The following is a 26,195-nucleotide window of genomic DNA, read 5'->3' on the forward strand; positions in this document are numbered from 1 at the left end:
TTAAGTGTCATTAGTACATTTGATAATCTTTAGATAATCATTCGAATAATCTTTTACATGATTATATTAACGATAAGAAATTAAACGAAAATTAAGTGTTCTCATTACAATATGATAATGTTGCGCTGTTGAAATAATTGTTCATAAATATGTAATGCTTATAGGTTAGCACTACTATAATTGCTAATTCTGTTATATGCTAATTTAACATGAGTTTGAATTTAATTTTCGAAAATGCTCTGTACAAATGCGTGAATAATTTACATAATATATAAGTAAATATACTAGTATTTGTTGATTTTATTGATCAATTTTCCCCTTCTTTCTTTCTAGTTGATTTTTGTTGTGTAATTATTAAACTCCGCCATTCTTAGCAGATAAAATCATAACAATAAAATAACTATATAAAATAGTTCTTTAAAATAGCTATATAATTAATAATAAACAAAAGTAGTTTTGATATATTATTTATTATATATACAAGCGATGTAAATTAAAGGCAATTTAATTTGTAGAATCATACATGTTATTACCTATATTTCGAATTATTTGTCGAGTAAAGATGGAATTTCTAAAGAATTTCTTGTACGTAAATGGCAACCATAGAAGAAATCCTCGGAGGCCAATATGATACTTAAGCTTTTGAACGCGAGAATAGCACACTTGAGCTTCATGTTATGACTGTGTACTAATACGGTGTAGTCGACCGTAAAATTGGCATTTCGTGCTGATCATGCTGCTTCGTGTTTCACGCCGTAGCACACATTTCATGAAAATTTTCGAGGTAATAAAATAGAAATACTGAAGACTTAAAAGGATGCAAGGCATACAAAATAAAATATATATATGTACGTTCGAACTTTGCTAGTTCGAAAACTTTCAATGTGCACTTATATCAAGAGTTAAATATTCCACGTGATTACCTCTCTCTTCCAACTTTTCTTATCTAATATTTATATTAAACATACAAGTTGCTGCAATATAAACAAATCGAATTTTAATGATAAATTCTCTAACAAATTTGAAACCGAAATTTGCTTTTATCGATAATATTATAAAAGCTTTTATTATATTCTGTTTATATTTTTTTAATCCTGAAAGTTAATGCAAGTTGATGCAAGAGAAATAACATGTTATATATTAAAATCATACATTTTTCATATATGAAATGAATAAAATATCTCGCACTGAGCCATGCGTATTTGAAATTGCAACGGCAACTCGGGATTCAAAAAATCCTTAACTATTGCACGGTCATTACGAAAATACGGGACATTCCAGCGCGGAATTATTTCAATTGCATTTTACTGAGCGGATCTGGCGCAATGAAATGCCTTAAAGCACTTTCAGTGCGATTATGAAACTCTCTCCGGCACAAATCGTGAATCTTCTCCTGTTCGAGGCGCTTTATTGGACGGTAACGAAATGGAATCGAGACACGCGAAAGACAACCCAGTTTACCGAAGCCAACCTCGACTTATTGCACCCACCACTTCAAGAAAATTCGCTCGCTTAAAAAGATCTGTTGCTTCCGCAAGCTAGAAACAGGAAGAGAGCGGTTTACCAGCGAATATCGACGCGAACCGAAGAGGAGAAAAAAAAAAAAAAAGACACCCGTTAGGAATACCCGTCACGTTCCACGCCGTGTAAGTATAAAGTAACGTGGACGAGATGCGAGAGGAAAATGCGCGCGCTGGAAAAGCGCTCCCTCGTTAGCAGTTCCTTTATTTCGATCTAGGTCGATCATTCGCCGTTGTACGAAAGAAACCAACGGGATCGTTACACGACGCGTCGTTACCTACTCGCGTGTAGCCGACGAAATCCATTAGTTCGTGTAAACGGGGCACTCGTTGGAAGCCGGTACAATCCAAGTCACGAGTTGGAGAGATCGGCCCATAAGCCGCCGAGTACTCACACATGAGCCCGGGAATTTCTGCTGCCTCGGGTTAATCAGGGTTACTACCTTCGTGTATCGCTGCGCACCGTGAAATTTTCCGATTTTCCCTTTGCGATAACCACCGCCGATGCAATTGCCGATGCAGTTTCACGTTGTAATGCTGATTCGATGCGGAAGAAACCGTAGCGATAATTACGTAGATGTTTATGCTCTACGTTATGCAGAATAACAGGGTTGTTTTGTTTGCCTCGATTTAATTTGAAAATGTAATACATTTGCGATTGTGTACCTGCATATTTTTTAATGCGATTATTTAAATTGAAGAATTTATCAGAAATGTTAAAACATTTCGATACGACAAATTATTACAAATTTTAGGTCTATCCTTCTATCCTTAATAATTGAACATTAAATATTATTAAATATTAAATATTATTATATAGTCTTTCGATTAATATAAGTGATATTTTTCTCGCAAAAAATTCTTTCATTTTATCTATTTTTAAATTTTTTAATTTTTGTTTGACTATATAAGATATATAAAATATATCTTGTTTTTTTATATTGTTTTCAATACTTTTAAATAACATATTGTAAGATGTAAAATAAAGAAGAATTGATCTTTAAAAAAAGCATACATTTAAAAAGAAAAGAACTTTTTTGCTCTCTTAAAAAATCTGAAAATAACATATTTTTCCGTAAAAAGCACGAGTACTATCAAAATGTCAAAAAATAATTTTATTATTATTCTTAATAGTTTTTGAAAAAATATATAAATATTTTACATGCATCACTTTTTATGCATATCTTTTCATATGTATATATCAAGGCTTATTGTAAAATAAGATGTTCCACGAAGGTCTTACTGACGCGGCATTTCAAGAAAATCCTACTCGCATTTGCTGGCTTTTCGCAAAGTGACGGAGATCTTTATATAGAACGGTGTATCTCTTACGAAAAGCTTGAGATATGTATATATATATTATATATATACATTCGATGAAGTTTATGAGTTCGAATGAGTTTATGAAGTCATTATTGCATATGCATATATATAGTCTCCAATATCTGTACGTTTCGAGAGATTATCGAGAAAAAATGGGATAAATCCGTAGATTGTTAGATGAAATTAGAATACGTTCAATTTCTACTTCAATAAGCTAATACAATTTATAAGTACTTGTATGCGAGTTAAAAATTTTCCATTTTTTTAGTCTATTATTGTGTCACATTGCTATAATTGTTATTAGTTTTATCAGATAAATCCAACTGTTTTTATAATTATAATAAATTTCAGAAATATCAAATTATTTTTATGGTTTATATCTTGCAATAACATATATTGTAAAAAACAAAGTTCTCTTGTCATGTAGGTTTAATTAATTACAAATTCGAATTGTAAAATTGTGAATGTCAATTATCGGAGGGAACTAAATAGAATATAGATAATTAAAGAATTTTAAAAAGCATTAGTTTCCGCCTTCTGAATGCAAGACAGCATACAAAATAATTTCTTTAATAGCTTATTTACAATTCATCGTTATAACAAATTGTCATAATACAGATAACATAACTACTATACTTATCACAGCTTGATATCTTTGATATGTATGAAATATTGTATATGTATGTAACATATCCTGAACAAAAATAGAATACGTATAGCGCAACAAAAAAGAAAAAAATTACTTAGTATCAATATAAGCGAATTTATTTCTTCTATACAATTGGGAGTATTTATTTGTACACAAAAGAAACTGCGATCGCGTTACGAGTCATTTACTACTTGCGGAACAAATGACCGGATCTATTAATCCAATACAAACGATTGTACATTTATTACCGTACATTTATTAGTAGAAACCTATTTAAAAATTAAAAGAATGTCTCTCTCTCTCTCTCTCTCTCTCTCTTACACACACACACACACACACACACACACATCCAGATCGGTATGGAACCTGAGATACGTTTGTCGATATCTGTGGTTTCCAAAGAAATAGTGGACAAATTTACTTCGTTTCTGGCTATGAATGTTAAATGCTATTACGTCCGATGTATCATGAATTATAGAAACGGCTAGTTTTTTTATGTCTATCTACAATTACAGAGAGAATTTAAATAAGGAATTTTTTTTGTAAATGCTATCAAAATGTATAGCTTTTATTACATTATTTTAAAGTATGTCAGACTTTAATGAATTATTCTAGTTGATTAGCATTAATTAGCAATATAATTAGGTTATTTCACTGAAATGACTGTTTTTTGTGATTTTTTTATTGAAACGTTTATATACTATATTATAAATTTAATATATATTTTCTTAATTAAAATAGTCTCCATTTACTTTAAAAGACGCTTCTTCCAATACGATGTAAGTCTTTCAATGCTTTTTCCATAGAAATTTGAAACGAGAAGCAATAAATTCTTCGAAAACAGTTTTTTTACATCGTTATCTTTCAAATAACTTTTTCGTTAATTTGAAACCAACGTTGTAGTGATTCGCACATTCATATTAGTACCTCCGCCGAAAGCAAAATTTATATTACATGTTGCCTCAGCTGCATTATGATCAAGTTTAAACTCATACAAAAAATTATTTGAATTTCTTTTCCAATTTGTTTTTCATAATGTAGGAAGCTTACAATTAGTTTTTTAATATATATATATATCGTATAAGTGAAGTTATACAAAAAACAATAATTATCGTTATGAAAAAACAATCATTTTATTTGCAACAACCTAATATATTATTTAATATTGCCAATAGTGATTAATTGTTATAAAATAATTTAAGTTATTTAGCTTCTTATTTACATCAATAATTTTCATTAGGCTACATTGAGCATATAGAATTTCTTTAATCTATTTATTGCAAATGATTTTGTATATAATCTGTAACTAGTTCACCGTATATATAATCCAGATATTGATAGGAAGTAGTCTATTAACCTAGAAGGTTCGTAGGTAGCAAGATAAACTGCGCAGTTAATTACTTGCAAGATACACTTCCAAATCTATTAGTACTGAGAAAACAGTTCTTCGTTGTCTTACGCGTATATACCGCTGAATAGGCGAATATCTGCCACATGCTTATGAGACGTTGGTATGCAGTCCAGTCTCTTATGTCGAAACAAGTTAATTAAGACGAATCCATAATTATCAAGCTAAAATTCCATCTTGACATATTACGTTTCACAAACAATATATGTGTGTATCTATAATATTTTCTTACAGAATTACGTATTTCGTATGTTTGTTGTTGACAGTAATCGATGCTCCACAACTTCTAGTATGTTAATAAAAAAATATTTCTTTGCGAATATGCAAAAAAAAAAAAAAAAAATAAATCTCTTTTCGTACACTTTGCAATCGAGAAATTCAAGCTCGTTTGTACGCCAATGATTAGATTTGAGGAAAAGCAGGAACTATCAATTACGATACATTGCATGTTCTTGCTCGTAGAATAAGAGAGAGAAAGAGAGAGAGAGAGAGAGAGAGAGAGAGAGAGAGAGAGAGAGAGGGGAGAGAGCTAGATGGTACAATTGTTGCATACAAATGAGCACAATCGTCGCGGGATAAGTCGTTAGTGACTTGCTCCAGAGACGGTTGCATCCTTCATTAGTATGGTGTAAACGAGCTCGCGTTGTCGACGTATGTAACCCGGCCACAAACGAGAATGTGCCCACGTGTCTATGGGCTGACGATACCCCCGGTCCACTCCGTGCCGCTGTCATAGTGTAATCAGGTTTATCTCGTGGTTGCACACAGAGAGACAAGTACCCGTTCGTGACAAGCCTTGCGCGTTATATCCTTCAGGAATGTGGAGCACGTGCCAGGGCCCCCCTGCGGGATGATCATAATCGTCCTGTAGACGCACTGAAATTAAATGTAATTGCCGGTGGGCGTAACTTCCCCGCAGATGATCGCGTCGCGCGTAAGGACGTATCCATCAGTTACGATTACAAATCGATGTAATAAATATAATGACAACGTGCTCAAGAGGTTACATCGATATTCGGGACATTCATTTGGATCGTGCAAACGATAATAATACCTTGGCGTAGATAAGAACATTTAACGAGCTTCTCATTGCAAGCTCCTTTCACCGTGCGACGCACAAAGTTTGAAACTTTTCGCATGCGAAGTACATTTAGAATGTATATAATTATGGCCGAGTAGAGTCGCTATGTTGACTGGTGCGTCGTAACAACTCGAGATAATGAAGTTTCCATCATGGGAACAAAGAGACGGATCCAGTCTGCAATGCTCTCACTCTATATTCTACCGTTTAGGAACGTGGAAATTCGTGTCAAATGCGACGACAGATACGAGCGTACGCTTTGAGGCGAACATCGCTGTTCCAGGAACATTATGTGGATTTGCATCGTTTCTTAAATAGGCGTTTGTTCAACAGGCTAATATAACTGTTGGTAGTTTATTTTCTTATTAGGAAATAAGTTCATCGCGCAAACCTAGTAAATTTACATTGAACTTTCCGCGTCTTTTCGCGTCTCGTATAATACATATTTAAATACCTGCTTATTACATGCTACTTTGACAGAATATTACATACATTTATATAAATACAATTTTCCAGCTTGTATTTGTTGCATTTTTTCTAATGTGTTTACTTTTACAAATGATATATTTAATGATATACTTAAAGATATATGATATCTGTATAAGTTATGATAATTTTTATTTATATATATTATTTTTATTTAGATATTATATCGAGTTATATAAGCTGATATTTTAATAATTTTATATTTTTTCAATATATAATAATATATTTTCTTTTCTTCTCTTTTTTTCTTTTTTATATACTGTACAATACTGTACGATATATACATCATTCAAAAGTGTTATATCCATATACAAATCATTTCATACATAACTATGAATTACAGTAATTACTAGACCCATCTGAATAAAGTTTGTAGCTGCTCATGATACGTTAGTGTAACAGGGTTGTACACATAAATACTAATATGTAATTTCAAATATTCGTAAAAACAGATACGCAACAGGCTATTTGATTCGAAATTCTCAATTTCCGAAATCTCGTTGTCCTTTTTCTTGTATAAAAAATTGTTTTTACAGATATGTTATTATTCGACGGCGTTACATAATCGAGTCTTGGTAATGATGTAATCACTGTCTTTATTTAAAGCGCAGAATACAAAGAAATCCAATTTCTAGCTTCCGATGATTCTTGGCATGTTTCAATATCCACGGAATGTCGAATCGCTGCCAAATGCTGATGTACAACACATGATACAAATAGTTTGGAAAGGTGTGTGATTGCTGGTCGACGACCAAGTATCCGACATATATACTTTACGTATGCGAACAGGTGGACGCGCAGATACAATATCGTGATCATGATGAAGCAATCTGTTATATATTTAAACGATATCCTAGAAGCGTGTCTGAATACAGATACCTGCTTAAACAGCTATCACCGACTAACTGATAAACATTCACGGATTAATTACAGTCTGCTTGACTTGCCGTGTATTATATAATACTCTAGAGTATATACCATTGACTCCAGGGATAAAGTAACGAGTCATTATCAGAGATTTAATGAATATATCAATATATTTTTTGAATCAACTTAACAATAAAATCGAAAGAGTTGAAATTTATTTTTTAAATATTTAGATTAGTAATTAATTATATACGAGTATTTAAATTTTTATTTATGTGTGCGTATAAACTAAATTTCATTAGTAATTGTATTTTTCTAATTAAATAAATTAAATCATTCAATAAATATATATAAATGTATATAGATAGAATTATATATGGAGTTACATATCTCTAAATGTAAGTTTTATCAATTTATTTTTTAAAAATTCTTTATTTTTTTTATAAATGTTACGTTTTATTTTCACGTAAAGTATAATATATATAACGGATACATGTGTCATACGTAAGAGACACTATTCTTTCTTTTACTTTTGTATCTTTTATCCCACGACGACAATAAATTTTGTTAGCGCAGGACGTGAGGGAGCTGTTTCAAGATGGCTCTGGCAAGGCTATCTCATGTAAATTTGCGGCACGCTTCGCACATCAGAGTGTGGTAATTTAAATTTCCACAGCATCCTCGCCATTACCCACGATTCGCATTTTTTCACCAAACAACTCTATTTTGTCGTCTGAAGATTGTCTATGTGAAACGGAGATGAGCGTTAATAACGAGCAGCACGTATCTATCTCTCTCGTTTAATATTTAAAAATTGCTGCATGAATAATGAAAAAAGTATAAGAAATCCGTATACGCCACTAGCAGAGCTAGTATCCCTAAGTGAAGTCGTATCTGCGCGCTCGACCAAAGGCAAAGGATAGATACGATTAACAAAGTTTCTCTTCGGCAAGCACTCGACGTCTTCTCTTATACAAGCATAAAATATATTATCCATGATATTAAAGAACGAGAACGATGGCGACGTCGACATCGTTTTCATCGTCGTTGTCGTCGTCGTCGTCGTCATCGTCGTCGTCGTCAACCAGACCCCTCACCGGTAAATCTCCATTACGTGGGTCGCGTACTCCAGAAACAGTCAGTCAATATTCCTTTCATATCGTTAATGCGCCAGTGACGGGATTACGTACGTCCGCGCGTTTATTCACCGAGGATTTGATTTCTCCGACCTACCATCACACCATCGTCTCTAACACCACCTTCTTTTCTCTTCCTAAGAATGGTTATTATTTACGCGAAACGAAAGCACCCCCATTTGTCGAGTCGTTCGCCTTCTCCCTCATTTCCATTCTCCTGGAACCATTCCCAGCGACAGCGTTCTATCTAGCTCGTTTTCTCGACTCCAGCCAGATTCGCTTACCGCCTATCTTTACATATCTTCTTCGACACCGGAGATCGAACACCACGTATAAGTTTGCTGCCAAGTTGGTAAAGTTCTCTTGCACACGCGTATTTGCGCAGGTGAAATGCGCTTATAACGTCGAGGAGAAGGAAGCTAGCTTCTGGTGATTGCATTCAATTCGTCGACGGCTAGAAAGAAAGTCTGATCGGATTAGAACTCGCTTTTCCATCTGCCAGAGGAACGGTTATGCGCGACGCCGAGAACCCCCGGAGGTTAAATGCGATGCCTCGGTCTCATTTAGAATTTTATTGCCTACCTTCTCTCTACCTACCCGGATAAGGTATGGCGAACAAATTTCTCAGCTCTAGCTTCTCAAGCAACGTGATTGTATGCATTATGAAATTGTCAAAATGAGGAGCGACTTGGGTATAAAAAAATCTATAGCTTAAATTTAACGTATCTTATTAATCTATGCAATATAAATGTTAATCAATCTCTATGCTAAAACTCTGGAAAATCTACTTTTTTGTCTAGTCAATTCAATTTTCTATTTCAATATTTTAGCGTAATTAACATATTCATCAGATCTTTTTAAAATATATCACATGATCAAGCAGTTATGCGTTCATTTCATTTAAAATTTTATTTTACTATTTCGAAAATATTACTTTTTATAAACCTCTCTCTCTCTCTCTCTCTCTCTCTCTCTCTCTCTCTCTCTCTTTCTGTCAATTTTTTTAATAACAATTTTATTAGCACACTCTTTCAGTTTTAAAGGCATCTCCAAACTCGACTCGATTATATCCGGTCGTGAGAAAAGATACTTCTCTTGGCTGTACAAAGGTAAACTCCAATCAAGAAACTCGTTTCACGTAAGAACGACTTATGGAATCAGATAAACGTCTACAAACAATGCTCGTCGTAAATCACATCTCCCCGATATACCCAGTGCACTCGATTTCGTCTCCGGACGAGGAATAATGGAAATAGATCGACGATCTTTGGAAATAACACGCGCGTTCCCACCACACCATCCCCGCATCCGATTAACGCTGCGCCCGCATCCCTCGCGCTACGACCGCTTTTGAAGTCTCGTCATTCTTTTAGCTCGACCACGCATCGGGTTTTTCACGCGTTAATTATTCCTATTATTGTTGGGGAACAACGCGCGATATTGTTTAGTCAACAAGGCCGTATATCGAGAACGGTCGAAGGGATAGCCGGAAATGTGAGAAGGGAGGACATGCGTCCCATATCGATATAAAAAATAATTAATATCCGTCAATCCGGTACATCCTTTTAAACCGTGAATTATTCACGGAACATTGCTGCCCTTGAGCCCTCGTCCAAATAATCGCGATCGCAAATTTGCGACCTGTCACTCGCGCGACTCTCTAGCGAATCTTGCGATTTTGGCGGGTATTGCTAGCACGTTGTAACATCGCGGCATTTACACAGAAAGGCGGACATTTCCATATAGAACAAGTAATTTACATATAGAACAACTAGTTTGCCGCGCAAACGAGTGAATTACCACTTTCGCTCCTTTCGCTATAATGACACAATTTCGTGTAACTCTTTATTCAATTATCGATCGCACCGCTTCGTTTATAAGAGGCAAATAAGACGACAAATATAACATTTCGATCTGCAATTAACACACAGCCAGATCAAAAATAACACAATACTATTTCCAGATATATATACGATTTCAACAGCAATACGAATTGAACTATATTTTTATTTATAACAGTGTTTTTGCACTAAAACTTGCATTTATTTATTTGTATTTGTTTCAATTTATTTTATTTACACAATACATATCTATCTCATAAATTAAGGACCAAATCAATAAAACTAATTCAACATGCAAAGTCTTTGACGTACCGGATGCTTTTATATCTATTTTTAATACTTTTCAGCATTTTGCAATTATAGTTTATAATTTCAAGCCTAGTAATATATGTAATAAAAAGAACATCTCTACATATAAATTAAATAATTTTCAAACAAAACAACTAATTTGTAAATATGTGTGATTGCTAGTTTTGAATTTTCCATTATCTCTGATCAGTTTTGATATCAACAATTCGATTCTGTTTAATACAAAAATTGTTTCATTTTAAATCAATTGAATCGTTTATTTCGGAAAAGGTATAAGTCACATTTTTCGTCAAATCGAGTCAACAATGGTTTCCAATATTTTGGAGCTCTACTCGTATTGTTTCTGCTGGGGACACCATACATCATTGCAGGCATACTGCCTCTCACAGTTCTATAACAATTTAGACTAAGTTTCCTTCTCTTTTCTTCGTAAATAGGTAATAATAATATTATTAAATATTATTATTTAATAATATTTAATAATATTATTAAATATTATAAATAATAATTTAATTATTATTTTTAAGAATTATAAAATTTAAGCATAAAAACATTAATTTTATTTTAATTTAATTTCATTAATTCGATTAATATAGAATATGTAATTCAATGGTATACATATAATCACACTACATATTATAAAATATACATTAAGATTTATACAAAAATTTAATTCAATAAAACAAAATTATTCTTGTTTAATTGTGAATTTTTTAAATTAAAATTATAAAACTGACTTTTCTTAAAGACGCGATTTATTGGTATACAGGTATGTAAGTAATTAATTACTTTTACATTGCTCCATTGCTGATTTGTAGTTTTATAGAAAAACATTTTTGCTTAAAATCGCCCTTGCTGTCGTTTAATGGATCGTTTAACAATCGAATTTTCCGCGGAATTACGCCACAATAGCTGATAGATTAGATTACAATGCGATTTCACTTTGACGCGACGATTTTCGAAAATTCCATTAAGTATCCTGTTATACGCGACACATCAAATTTTAAAGACAATTTAAAACTGCAGTCTATAGTTAAATATAAAATGAATGGATAAAATGAATATTATAAGTCAAAATGTTAAATGACAGAAAATTACACAACGGTAGGTAAAAGTGTTTGATTTTATTTGAAAATTGGTTTACACCTGTTATTTTTTGTTCTAGAAAATAAATTCTAATTATTATATTATTTTTGACTGTAAAAAATCGACGTACCGTCCATTATTACTCGTTATCTCCGTTAACGCTTATATATCTCTATATATTGAGCGAATGTGCATACAATAGTAACATATATGTATGTATTATCACATTCACACATGTATGCTCGTTTTATACGTCTATCAAATGCGCGTTCAAGTATCTCCCTTTACATTTAAACAATGCAGCCTGTGCTTTAGCTACATCGTACACGCAGATGCACACTACTACAGAAATTGTTACGTAACTGTCATATAACAAGTTCCTTTGACGAGGAAGAAAGTGTGATAGCTCTTCCAATTGTTGATTTGTTGAATAGAAAAATAACAATTAATATTTATTATATTGATTTAATAATTATTGCCTGAAGAGATGTAAATAATATATAAAATTTGTAAGATAATTCACGTTTATCAAATCTAGATGCAGATATCAAGAAATGCATGATATTATTAAAAAAAAATACTATTTTTATAATTAAAATATATATTATGTATTAATATATAGAGGTATTATTTTTACGATGAGTTATGATTTATTGTTTTCCAATGTAGCTAAATTCTCTAAATGTTCAATTTTTAAAATTCTATTTTTACAGAATTGTTCTCTCATGTAAAAGTAAAATCGCTCGTATCCATTTTATCGATTGGCAACTCTGTATCGAATTTCGATTTTATTCGTCCAAACAGTATGCAAATCGCATTTATTTCGCTTTTGGCTCCTCACAAATCACATAACACATATAATATCAGATTGTGCTTTTTAAAAATAGATATTATTAAGTAACTTATCAAAGTTAATTATGTTTTAAATTTAATTATTTATTTTTCATTAATGCTGAAGAGTATTCTTCGGATTTATTGAAATTAAATAAATTATTTTATACACATCAAAGGATAGTAATTAAAACAAAGTATAAATAAAACCATTTTAATATACAACAAAATGTAGCTACATATAATAATATAATACACTTTTTTAATGTTTTATATAAAAATATTTTTAATTTTACTTATGTCAAAAAATATTAAAACCGTCAGACATTACGAAATAAATAATATAAGTTAATATAAATAATGGAAATTGCGAAAAACAAAACCAGATTAAAAAAAACAAAAGGTATTTGCTGCTGTGCGTGCATTTATTTTAATATAATATATTATTAGTTACATATAAAAGAATACAAAAGCATATATACATGATGTAAAATTATTGTATAGAGATACTGAGAGAAATTGCAAAGAAGAAGCTAAGTGATGCAAGTACGTAACGAGGCAATGCCGTGACTAGCGGAGCAAACAGAATATGGTGAATTATCCCGCAGGGAAAATTGCGAAGCTATTGCACTTAAAAGCATACCCCGAGGATGTATAATTGAGTTTCTAATTCTCCATCATTACTTGAGATGTTAGGCTCCCGAACTATTTACTGGAAGGTACCTAGCCGAGATCTTGCTAGCTGACACGTACAAATTGTCGGTAATCACGAGTCGCTACAATTTCGTCGATTACTTATCACCATCCCCGAGATAGATCGCAGATACGGAGTCTTGACAGCTTGCTACAGAAATATCGAGGATATCTCATGTTTATTGTAATAACTGCAATGTTATTTGCATTCACAATGACAAGAGAATTATATAAAGTAAACTTTGAATCATATAAATCACATTATAATGTTTCAGTTTTGAAACAAACAGATATTTCGTCAGTTACGAGATGGATTTGACGTCATATTACCGTTGTAAAAATGCAGCTATACATATAATGCATATAATACGCGTGCGTTACAAACGTATAATTATTACAACTACGTATAAACTCAACCACGTACAATTCCAGACAAAAAATTTAATTTTATTTTTTTTATGCGTCCTGTCAACGCTTTTATGCCCAAAATTAACGAGAGACAAATTTTTTCAAGCGCACAAGCATCCGCTCTGTCCGCGCGCGTCGACGGTTTTTATAATCGTATTTTATATTCATCACGTTTTCCTCTTTCTCTCTGTGTATCCCTCGAAACTGGCTCGCAAACGGCGAGCAACAAGTTTAGCGACAGCAAATTCGCGTCGTTATCCGGTAATTTCTTCGCTTTCACGAAGAGGAGGAGAGAACGATAGTTGCGGGGGCGCGGGTGCGTTACCAGACAATAAGTATCTCGTTGACATCGCCATCGTGTCGACTGCAGAGTTCGATGCTCGTCGGCAGATTACACGTTTGTCCGTAATTAACCTAATGGTCTGCCAAGTACGCCGCGTTGTGTCGAGCTAAGCTGAACCATTTCGAACGAGAACCGCGTTAATAGGCCTTGCTTGCAACAATGTTCCGTCAAAAGAATGAATCCGGGGGCTACGTTTTTATAACAGTGCCTTCAACGATTGTCAAAACCGAAAAAAAAATAAAATTCTAAATAAATCACCGCCAGAATTGACAACATACTTCCGGTAAATCCGCTCGTGATTAAGCACTGTGCCGTCAAACATCTACGTAAATTTTACATGTTATAAATTGACTGAGAATTTCCAGGCTAAGCGCATGACCGAACGTTGTAAATTAAAATTCATTTTTTGGTATATGCTTCATGTTTAATAATATATATATATATATATATATGTATCACCTATTTTGGAAGCGGTTTAAGAACAGTTTTTATACTAGATATAGTAACAAATATTTATGACTATCATCCACATGTTTCTCTTTTCGCATACTTTTTACCTCAACAGTTTACAAAATATAAATAAACCAATGTGAAATAGAGAGTAGTGATTCTTATCGTTTCAGAAAACATTCTGATAAAATGCGTTTTATTTCTGCACGGTAAAAAATTTTGTGTTAAATTTAACATATTTCTCGTGTCCCAATTTATCCACTCTAATTTTAATGTTAATTTAACAAAAGGCAAATATGTAAACAAATAACACAAATAATATGTAAAAAATTAACACAAAAATGTGAATTAGTGTAAGATTTACTTGTTAATTGTGTTGTTTTAACTCTTAGAAACGGTGAATATTAACTCAATGCAGAAAAGTTAAAATAACATAACGACAGTATGTTATATTAACATAAGAGTATGTTAAAAATTTAACACAAAAATTTCTACACAAGAAAATTTCAACAAAAATACAAAATGTTTTTTACCGTGTGCGTTTATATCGTGTTAAGCAAATAATCCTTAAGATATCTGTTACCCCTTTATTCATGAGAAAGATTGTTACTGCGTATTGTTTTATGTCTTGAGAAATGCTTCGGGGCAATCGGTCTTCTCGAAAGAAAAAAAAGTTTATTTGTTTCCTTCGGAGCAACCGTACGATGTTTGGCTTTCGTAGCACACGGATATATGGTTTCGCGCGCATTACGTCTTTTCTCCGCTTCCGTCTCGGTTTTTTGTGCGCACCGAAGTAATCGATTCTTCCTGCAGTTCAAATGATAAATTCTTACAGACCGTAATGCATCTCACGGTGTGCAACCGCAAAATAACGCGTCGAATGCTTTTCCTTGCGAAAACAAAATGCTGTTTATCGAGAGATATTTTTAAGCGATCTATAGCATCACATCGCGTAATATCATTGCAAATTATGACGTTGATATTCCGATAGATGGAATCAGTTATAAGCAAACGTTGAGTTTTCTACTGACAGCTATGGATCTGGCAGTTGCAACGAGAAACGTCGATTCCATGGCACAAACGAAACAGTCGGTGCGTATCGGCTAAACGCGACACGTATAGCAGATTGTAACTTCTGTTGCAGAGTGATTTCGGTCGTCAACGAAAGAGAAAAAGAAATGGAGAAAACAATATGAAAGAAAAGAGAAAAGGAGAGAGAGAAAGAAAAAGAGAGAGAGAGAGAGAGAGAGAGAGAGAGAGAGAGAGAGAGAAACAATAAAAAAGTGAGAAAAAAGTATCGTATAAAAAATTGATCATTGTAAGGCGCTATTTTTTTTGGACCAAAAGTGTTACATTTAAGCTTTTTCCTCTTCGAACATCATTATATATTTCTAATTTATTTGCGCACGTAAATAGATTGCAATGTTGATATTTCTTGATAACCGGAAATTGGTTAATTGCGGTCGTACGTGCGTGTAATGCAAATATCGCTGCGTTATTAATGCTGCTTGCGTCCAAATAACCGATATATCGACGTCATTCCCGAAGGAATTCATTGCACTATAACTACTTATGCATGAACGAACGACATCAATTATGGTAGGATTATACTCCACATCTCTTCTCACTTGATTATTCTTTTTAATTATTTTATCGGTTATTTAGGATATTTATTTTAAAATTTAGATATATATTTACAATACAATTTAATTTCCAATTTAAAAAAAATAAACGTTTATGAACAAAAGGTATTTATAAGAGATATGTAAAATAATTGGATCAACTATTAACTTCTCTGAGAATGAGTGAAATATGTAAAATTTAAACGTATTTTTTATTTACAATATGCGATTTCACTTAATATGATACGTCGCACAATTTTCGTATAATTCCTAGAATCAAAAACTATATGTTATGCACTGATTAATTCCTTGTACGCTTTGTGCACGTTCATTGTCAGTAAATTTTGTATAAAATGATACATATATATATATATATTTTTTTTTCTATCAAACGCTTAATACACCTTTGTACTTGAAATTTAACAATCCAATCAATAACGCTCGCGCCTTAATACATTTTGCAATGTTAAACTTTCACGCGACAATACGAGACGCATTTATAGAGGATTATTATAGATATATAATCCGAATGAACGTCTATAAACGCAATTTATTCTGATTGAATATTGTAAAAATAATATAACGTATTCAACGTTATTATAATATTTTTATTCTACAAATGTCCGCCAATTGGTGTTACGTAGGATTTATACAAATATAAATGGGCATTTCATGACGCAAAATAATTTGAGAGCTTTAACTGAGACGTGAGATTGCGACTATTTCTATATTTTGAAAATACTCGATTATTAAAACTGATAGTGAATTGATTTTTTTTTTTTTTTTTATGAAATTTGTTCTTTTTTTCTTTGATATGGATAAATCATACACGTTACTTTCATGTGATTGGATCAAACACAGAGATATATGTCATTATTCGCACAACTTGAGATCCCATTTACAGCTAGAGATTTCTAGTCGACTGTCATCGAAATTATTCTATAAATTTTTAGCATGCATTATATCGAAACTTGCTCCATTTGCAATGCAAAATCCCCTAGAAGTTAACTCACCCATAAAAATTCCGGTTATACTTCCTTCTCTCGCTCCCTCATTTTCTGCTATACATTATTTATAACGCGGGTAACAGAGTGTAACTCTAGTGAAAAATCTTGGTCGTATGTTTTGTGCATTACAATTATGTAATACATCTAGAAGCTTAGCTAGATCTAGTGTCTCGCAAAATAACTTGCTACGTGCACACACAATACGCATATTTTTTATTTTTATCCCAGTAATATATTCTAAGACAAACAAAAAAAGAGAAAAAGAGGAAGACATAATAAACTGGACGTAGACTGGAAGATCTTGAATAATATTTAAGCAATTTTTAAGTTTGCATTAAAAAAAGACATTAATTTATCGTCATAATTAATATTTTTTCTTGCAGTTTCCACGTTAACAGTTAAGGTACGAAATTCAATTAATCTTGAATTAAGAAATGCATCAACTTGTGAGAGATTCTATTATAAGATCTTTCTAAAGTTCTATCATTATTCAAGATAAGCATTATTCCTACTTTACAAAACTCTCTCTACCTACTTTTAGAAATAGAATTCAAACTCATGTTGAGAACACATACAAGATTCTTCAAAAAAATATATAATTTAAAAACCTACACGGTAAAAAATTTTGTGTTAAATTTAACACATTTCTCGTGTCCCAATTTATCCACTCTAATTTTAATGTTAATTTAACAGAAGGCAAATATGTAAACAAATAATACAAATAATATGTAAAAAATTAACACAAAAATGTGAATTAGTGTAAGATTTACTTGTTAATTGTGTTGTTTTAACTCTGAGAAACGGTGAATATTAACTCAATGCAAAGTTAACTCAAAGAAAAGTTAAAATAACATAACGACAGTATGTTATATTAACATAAAAGTATGTTAAAAATTTAACACAAAAATTTCTACACAAGAAAATTTCAACAAAAATACAAAATGTTTTTTACCGTGTACAATATATGTATAGAGGTTTAGTTTATGAAAACTTAATAATTCGTTTCTCTAAAAAACTATTCACAAACTATTTTATAAATAACGTATACTTTGCAGCATTAGATACATTATTTAGATCACTACATTTGTTTTGTAAAAAATTAAGAAAGATATCTATGTATTTACTGATAATATAACATAAAAATTTCGGATCAAAGTCGGACATTGACTAAGTTATTGAACATATTTTATGAATAGCAAATATACATTACATCATCTATTTCATAATGATATTCTTCCTAAGGAATGAATACGATGACGCATAGTCAAATCAAAGATCGAAAATATACGATTTTTTGAGTAGTGATATAAATATGCTAATGTTATTGCAGTGTTTATAAACTGATATCGCACACAATTCAGTTTGGGCAAAAAATAAGAGTAAAAAATGTAAATGAGAAATATATGAAATGATAAATTATAAATGATTTTCAATATATATCAAACATTGTAATATACATATATATTTGAATTATTATACATATATATCTAATTAGAGTTTAATTAAATAAAATAATTAATCAAGGTTTTTATTATAAATATAAGTATGTTTAATAAAATAAATACAATAAACACAAAGTAAAATATAAAATATTTCGTAAATATCTTTAAATAATATTTGTACAAATTATAGAAGAGAAAATGTAAATTATAATAATTTTAAGAAAAATCTCTTTCCAATTTTATAATAAAATTTTTGAAATATTGGATCAAACATTGTAAATTTATGTCTCAGATTCGATTCTGCAATTACAAGAATAGAATAAGTGATGGAATATCCCAACACAACTGAAATACATTCCACATAAAATATCGCACGTCGCGTTACATTTTAGTCTAGTATTTTCCATTTACCGCACACCAGCTTTGCCGTTACTTACTTTAATTAAATTTATATATATATATATATATATATATATATATATATATATATATATATACACACAATATATATCGATTTCACCTAACCAAGACTCCAGGAGTAAACACAAGCGGAAAGCACGTGTCACTGAAATGTCATGCTCGAGAAACGAAACGGATGTAATCCGTGCGTCGTGCGCTATTCGAAACGACACAAAGTCGTGAACATCTCGCGTGTTTCGTTGCGTGAGATCAATACCACGGTAGCACGCAAATGTTTTTTTTTTTTTCACCATTCGTCCGACGGTTTTAAGTAGCACCGTTTAAAAGCATTGCTGACGGCGGTCTGCGCTCGCGACTGATTCTCATTACAGATATGCCAACGTCAAACGAAGGCGTACTTCTGCATAAGTAAAAGAAAGCTTATAGCAGCAAGTTTACAAGGATAAAATATTTATTAATCTTTCTCCATTATAGTTTAATTTTTTAATAAATAATTACATCTTGAAGGTTTTCAAATTGTAAAAGAACAGAAAGCAATAAATCTTAATTTAAATAAAACAACCTTTAAAAGATTATCCTTTTTTTATTTATTCTATTAATTATCTTAATCGCCAGAAAACTAATATTTTTCTTTATGCAATCACTTGATTGTTCTTTTATAAAAACAATTGATAATTTTTCAGTGCTATTTATTCAACGTAATAAAATCATCGATAGGTTTATTCAAATTTAAAAATATATTATGTATATATGTATATACATAGCATACATACAATACGCTAATCCTACAAACGCGAATAAAGATATCGAGAATTATATTGAAAGCTTGACGTAATATATAGGTACTATTCAAAAATTTTTTTTATGTTCTTTCATTTCTTTTACGTTACGTTATTAATATCAAGGAAAGAGAAAAGCATCCAATTAAAGATAGAGTCGAATTATACGAAACTCCTTTCTTCCGCTAGGATTTAATAAAACTGAATAATGCATTGCTTACTTTTTAACTTATCACGGCATTCATTTCCGCTTCTTCAGAAATGGCGATTCCCTGAGGAAGCATTTCTTATTGTTAGAATCTTGAATAGAAAGATTACGATCGAGAAACAGAATGTAAGTGTATGAATCGTTAATTTAAGCCAAGTACTCAAGTATCCCGTGCAGTTTTCACAGAAAGTTAATCCCTATTTGTCTGCATAAAGATAAATTATTGACTTTATGTATAAATCAACAAGACATATTTGACATTTTCAAATGACTTTAATCGTCTGACTTTTAGAATTTTCATGAAATGCTGCAACGTGGCGTCACCTATCAATCCCATTATTCTCAAATAACTGTCTAGAGTGCAATTTTTCGAAAACAAATACAAATATGGTATAGTATATAGAAATACATGAAAGAAGGAATATAACACAAAACGCACACACAGTTTCAATGAAATATGACGGTGGAACAAATGATAAATCACTACGAAGGGAATGAATTTGCAGAACTTCTTTCGCCTGACTATAGGGAAATCATTTTTTTTCCATTTTCACGAAGCATTACATACCTGTTAGCGTGTCACGTTTGACACGGTATTGATAGCCAACGTAGCATAGCAGGAAACTGGTGTTGAACCAACACAACAACGGTGTCATGGCTTCGCTAAAAAATTATTTGCCATGCATTTACTCAAGTACTTTATCATCTATCATATTATATATTTTCCAATAACATTATGTACTCTAAATGCATATAATTTACAAACATTAATAATAATTTCAGAAAAAAGAACGAAAGATAATGAATTACAAATAAAAACTTTCTATTCAATTTTATATATCGTTATTATAAAAAATCTAAAAATTTTTATAAAAAATTCTAACTATTTAATAAACCATGTAACATGATATAAAAATATTTATAAAATTAATCTAATTAATCTAATTAATCAAAATTATTTTTCATAATTTTATTGTAATTAAATCTCTAACACGAAATGCCTTTTATTTAAAATAAATAATTAAATAAATACATATATGTATATTATATATTATCATATTGTTTAATTATAAAAGTCATTAAATGAGAAAGTTCAATTATTATTTTCAATAATCATTCTTTCACCGCAAAATTATTACATATATCGACGACTTAATTATTATGTAGACTGAAAGAGAATTGTAAAAAAAAAAAAAAACAAACTGTGCAATATCCCGTAAAATATCACGCATCAAAACTAATGATGTAAATGATAACACATTTATATATGATCAATATTTTTACAAAACTCACGCGTTCGCTTTTAAACGCATCTCTTTCTTCTCCATTTTTTAGAATTTCATGGAGTATGGAAATCCCACAATTACACTATTGAATTTTTCAGAGACTATCAATTTTTAATACGCGTAAAATTCCATATTCTGCTGTCAGATATATTTTTATAAAATGCGGCTAGTGAAGAAAAAAAATTCGATATTCTTTGTCAAGTTATGATTTTCGTTTGCTCTATCAGTCACGAGAGACGTGAGGTCAAAGTCAAAAAACGAGAGGGGAGATACGATCCTCTTAGGGAGGATAATTTTACACGCAATCACACAGTGGCACGTGTACCACCCCGGTAGATTTCTATATAAATCTTATGAAATGTCGGCGGAATGACGATATTTTTACAGACGAAAAGAGGGCCACGCAATTCGAGCGCAATTACCCCCAAAGAGCCGGTCAACAAAATACGTATATACCTTTAACAAACTGACGGTCCCTCGTCGTGTAGGCTTCCAGTAGGAAGAGAGGCCCTTCGAGTCTCGATAGGGAACGTCGATCAATCCTCGACACGCCACTCGCACCGGTTCTCTCGACAAATTCCCCGATAGCGACTTCGGTGCGTTCGACGCTATATGCCTTTTTAACGAGGCACTCCTTTTAACCCGGAATCGCGATGATCGATGGTACGGAAGAACGGAAACGTCGATCATGATTTCGCGAGCGACACCCTAACGCGGGGAAGCCCCGCGTGAAAGGCGGAAAGGATCGCGTGGAAATCGTGATTCCTCTCCTCGGTAAACGGCCGAGAGAGCGCGAGAAACGATATCGTGAAGGATAATTCGATGTGACGCGACACCGCGCAGCGGTGTTTGTCGTGACGTTGACGAAGAGTTGTCGGATAACGCCGACAATAGACATGTGGATGATAAGAGAGAAGCCGGACGAAATAATTAACGTGTAATCCGTGATGGCGTTTGATTGCTTTGCGCACCAAAAATCGACCTTCTCCAAAACATTCTTTTTTCTCACTCTCTCTCTCTCTCTCTCTCTCTCTCTCTCTCTCTCTCTCTCTCTCTCTCTCTCTCTCCTCTCGTACTCGTTCTATACGTTTCTGCTTTCTGCGAAAACTGCCACTGAAAATTTTTCGCTTTTTATGGACGTGCACGCTCCTGTCAGATTTTGTGGAAAAAAACGCTTTTACGCCCAACTAGAATAAAGTGCGTCGTGATATCGCGTTGTTAAAAATTGACGCAGCCACGTGAAGCTTTGTGATGTTTGCACGTGCAAAATGTTTTTATAGGTAAAGCTAACTTCGACGACGTTCGAATGAACAAAAATTAATTTTGCTTGACATATAAAATCACGCATTTATTTCTGTAAACAATAATTGGAAAATTATTTACCTGTTTGTGCAAATAACATGTTTCTGCAAATTGCGAAAAATTAGCATATATACATACAACTTTGTGTAATGTCAACATTATTTTCAAACTTTGTGAACTGTAAAATCTAATATAAACGCAAAACTTAATATTATAAAAGAAAGATATTTACGTTACAGAGAATTTTATCAAATCTTTACATCTATTACGGATCTTCGATACAAATTCATATACATCAGTCATAAATTCATCCACAAATTTCAACAATCTAATAAACTATCTAATTAATCATCGCTTTCATACGCGAGAAAGTGACAAATTCAAGTGAAATACCGCGCGGAAGACGATAAAATGCATCGACTCGCAAACCAGGTTGCCGACCATAACGCAATTTCAGCCTTATCTTTCCCCGTGTATCGCGCATTTCGGCTTCCCTGCCGAGTCGCGTCGCGACGATTCCCCGCGTCCCGCATCGCGTGCACGCGGTCCGAGGGACTTACATATATTGCGGTTCGTGCCGCCTTTATCTACCTAATCCAATATTTCGTTTCGTACTTGCTAGCTGGCGGCTTTCTCCGCGATTTCGCGTGGAAAACGCGAAAACGAGCACGACGGCGCATCGCGGCGTCGCGTCGCGTCGCGTCGCTACCGACGCCGCCGTCGACGACGACGCGGTGCAATACTCGCGATTTACTTGGCGCCGAGATAACTGATTGGATTTAACAAATGTTGCAAACGAATTTCACCCAATGCCGTTGCGTGAATGTACAAAGATTATGCGCGTGTAAAGTTATTCTTACAGAACGTCATTCAAAATTTAATAAAGAAATCAAAATATTATTTACAAATTCTAGAAATTTCAGTTCTAGAGAAGTTTATACACATTTTGCAAAAAATAAAACTTGTAATAACTCCTGTAAATTGTAAAATATTCGGTTTTTTTCAGAATTTATTAAAAATATCATTTTTTTCAGAAAAAAATGTTAGAAGTATGATTGATTAGAGAAAGGGTGAATTTTTTTAATGGGTAAAATTTTTATAAAAATTTTTTATTGCACGTACATCTATAATAATTACTGAGATCTAGAAAATTCATACACGGAAATAATTTAACAAAACAGATTACACGAAAAATACATTTTTTTTTATATTTATTGTAAAATAGAATATGACAACATTAAAGAATTTATTATTATAAAAACTGTAAATGCATTTGTTTTATGCATTTGTTTGTGCATCAAAATATTTAAATAATTATAATACTCTTTTGTAAAATAATAAATATGTATATAATTTTATTAAATAAAAATATCGCGCGCGTATGATTTTTCTTTTACATGGTCCACGATTACTGAAATTATATTGTAATTTTTACTACAATTTTTTTGTGTATACGAAGAAAAAAGGAAAGCCAATAATCTCTGTTTCAGAATACAAAAAGACATCTTTCTTTTTAACCAAAAATAAAAATTCTTAAATCTTTTGAACATGATCCAAGATATGCAAAAATTGGAAATAAAAATTATAGATTTTTTTAATGATATTAAAATTTAAAATTTTAGGATTTTTTTGAGGATATAAGAGACAAAATGTGACCTTGTATAAATCAATGTCTAAAATGTAATAAATTATCGTGATTTTCTGTACAGATTAAAACATGATTGAAGACTGACGTTGTTGCAATAAAGCTTACGATTACGAAGGTATCGCGTGATCGTTAAAAAAACGTAGCATGAAACGAATATAGTCAGATTACGTTGCTGTGCTTTCCTCATGAAAATAGCGAGGATTCACGGCAAAAATATTAACAGGGCAGCTGAAACTCGACTGCAGCTCAAGTCTCTTTGAATAAAATAAACCATCGTAGAGAGAGTAGAAAATAGAAAATGGGATGTGTCAAATATTACGCACCATTATTATGACATCGTAAAATTAACAATATAATATAGCAAATAAATAATTACTCATCCAAATATGATAATAAGTGAAGATAAGAATTTACTCACCAGTTGATTGAAGGCCACCTCTTCGCCGATTTTACCAGCGTCACACACTCGCGACGAATACACAATCGAAATATAACACGCTTAAAATCCTTCGCGTCAAATAATCACGTGTAATCGTATAGCACTTTTGATGTGTATTTATTTCGCTTAAAACGAATAAATAACGCGAAACACAACGAATATATTTCGATCCGACATGTCGCACGACACGCCCGACGAAATGCATGATTCAAACATACGATATTATGTATGTAAAACTTTGACTCACGACACACGAGAAGAAATAGCTCTAACTCCACTCTCGCTTATTTTAATTAATCCAAGATCTCCATTCGTTCATCGCTCGATTTGACGTTTCCGACGCTTGTGAAATACGCGAAATTTATTCTCGATATACGAAACGAGTGCGAGCGAAGCAACGTACGGAGCGATCTTGCCGAGGTTTCAAACTGTAATAAAGTATGAAACGTAATAAGGACTAGGTTAGTCAAAACAAAATCTATTAATGTAAATAACATTCACGATGAATCAAAGGCTAAAATAAAACTGTTAATATTACTTATTTTTATAATTAACGAATTATTATATACAGATAAATTATTATATCTATGTAATAAAAAAAAATAATAATACCTGATAAACTATATATGTTTTTCTTTTTGTATTAAACGTAAAAAGGTTGAAAATTATATTGGTAATAAAATAATTTAAATTTAAAATATTATATTACAATAAAATTGAGATTAAAAAAATGTAGCAGATTATATATTGTATACATATATGCCATTTTTTACAGTAGTTTAATTTAACTTTTATTGTAATTTAATATTTTAAATTATAACTTATATTATAATTTAATATTTTAAATTCTAGTTTATTTTATTATAAATATACATATAGAATTTCCAAGATCCTTTTTATATTTGATAGAGAGAGAAAAACATAGTTTGTTAAATATTGCTATCTCTTTTGTTATCTGCGGACAATTTATGTTTCATACACCTATATCATAATCAGGCGTGAACGCTTGTTTATTTTTAACGACTCGTTTAGTATGAGATATATCAATACGCGATTATATTATCTATTTGAAATATTAATGTGTATAAAAATAGTTGTAGTTTTAATGTCAGATTTATAAAAGTGACACGAGACAGTTTTATTCGGTTTTAACCTTTTCCTTGCGCGACGTCACCGGCCGGTAACGCGACACTAGTTTTTTTGTTTACTCACGTAGTCGTCCTTCCATACACGTCGTAGGTCGTAGATCGCAGTCTCGCGGTACTCGTCGCGCGGTTCGGAAGGATTCTTTGTTCGCTCCGCGTTACGCGCAGTATATTTTCAGTCGGCAGTGAGATGCGGTGTCGAACGAGTGTCGGAGTGTTAATCCAGCGACGTACGATCATCGTAGCGTATTAATTATCGCGTACGAGTGCGATTAATAGCATCTTGCGATATTCTCAAATGGCGGACCGTTCTACCCTGCTCCATCTCACGTCGCTACATCGCGGCAGTAAAGGTATGTGTGTACACTGTATTTCCATTTCCGTATCGCTTGTCCGAACACAGCGTCATGCGTGTGATCGAAACATTGGAGATATATCATTTGGATCGGTGAATTAAAGTATTTTA

The 26,195-nt window shown here is 32.2% G+C and overlaps 1 protein-coding gene across 3 annotated transcripts in view; it reads left to right on the plus strand.

Moving 5' to 3' along the window:
- Positions 1 to 26,195, plus strand: part of Dpr12 (defective proboscis extension response 12) — a 253,352-nt gene that overhangs the window by 19,833 nt on the left and 207,324 nt on the right. The window contains exon 1 of one of the 3 annotated variants that reach the window (XM_072896340.1): positions 25,485 to 26,082. The exons of 1 other annotated variant lie outside the window; for it this stretch is intronic. The gene's annotated coding sequence lies outside the window, so the exon portion shown is untranslated. Of the gene's footprint in view, positions 1 to 25,484; positions 26,083 to 26,195 lie in introns of those variants that run through there. One more of the 3 variants, XM_072896337.1, reaches the window with a different exon arrangement.

This window comes from Anoplolepis gracilipes, chromosome 7 (genome assembly GCF_047496725.1).
Source record: "Anoplolepis gracilipes chromosome 7, ASM4749672v1, whole genome shotgun sequence".
NCBI classification, from domain to species: Eukaryota; Metazoa; Arthropoda; class Insecta; order Hymenoptera; family Formicidae; genus Anoplolepis; species Anoplolepis gracilipes.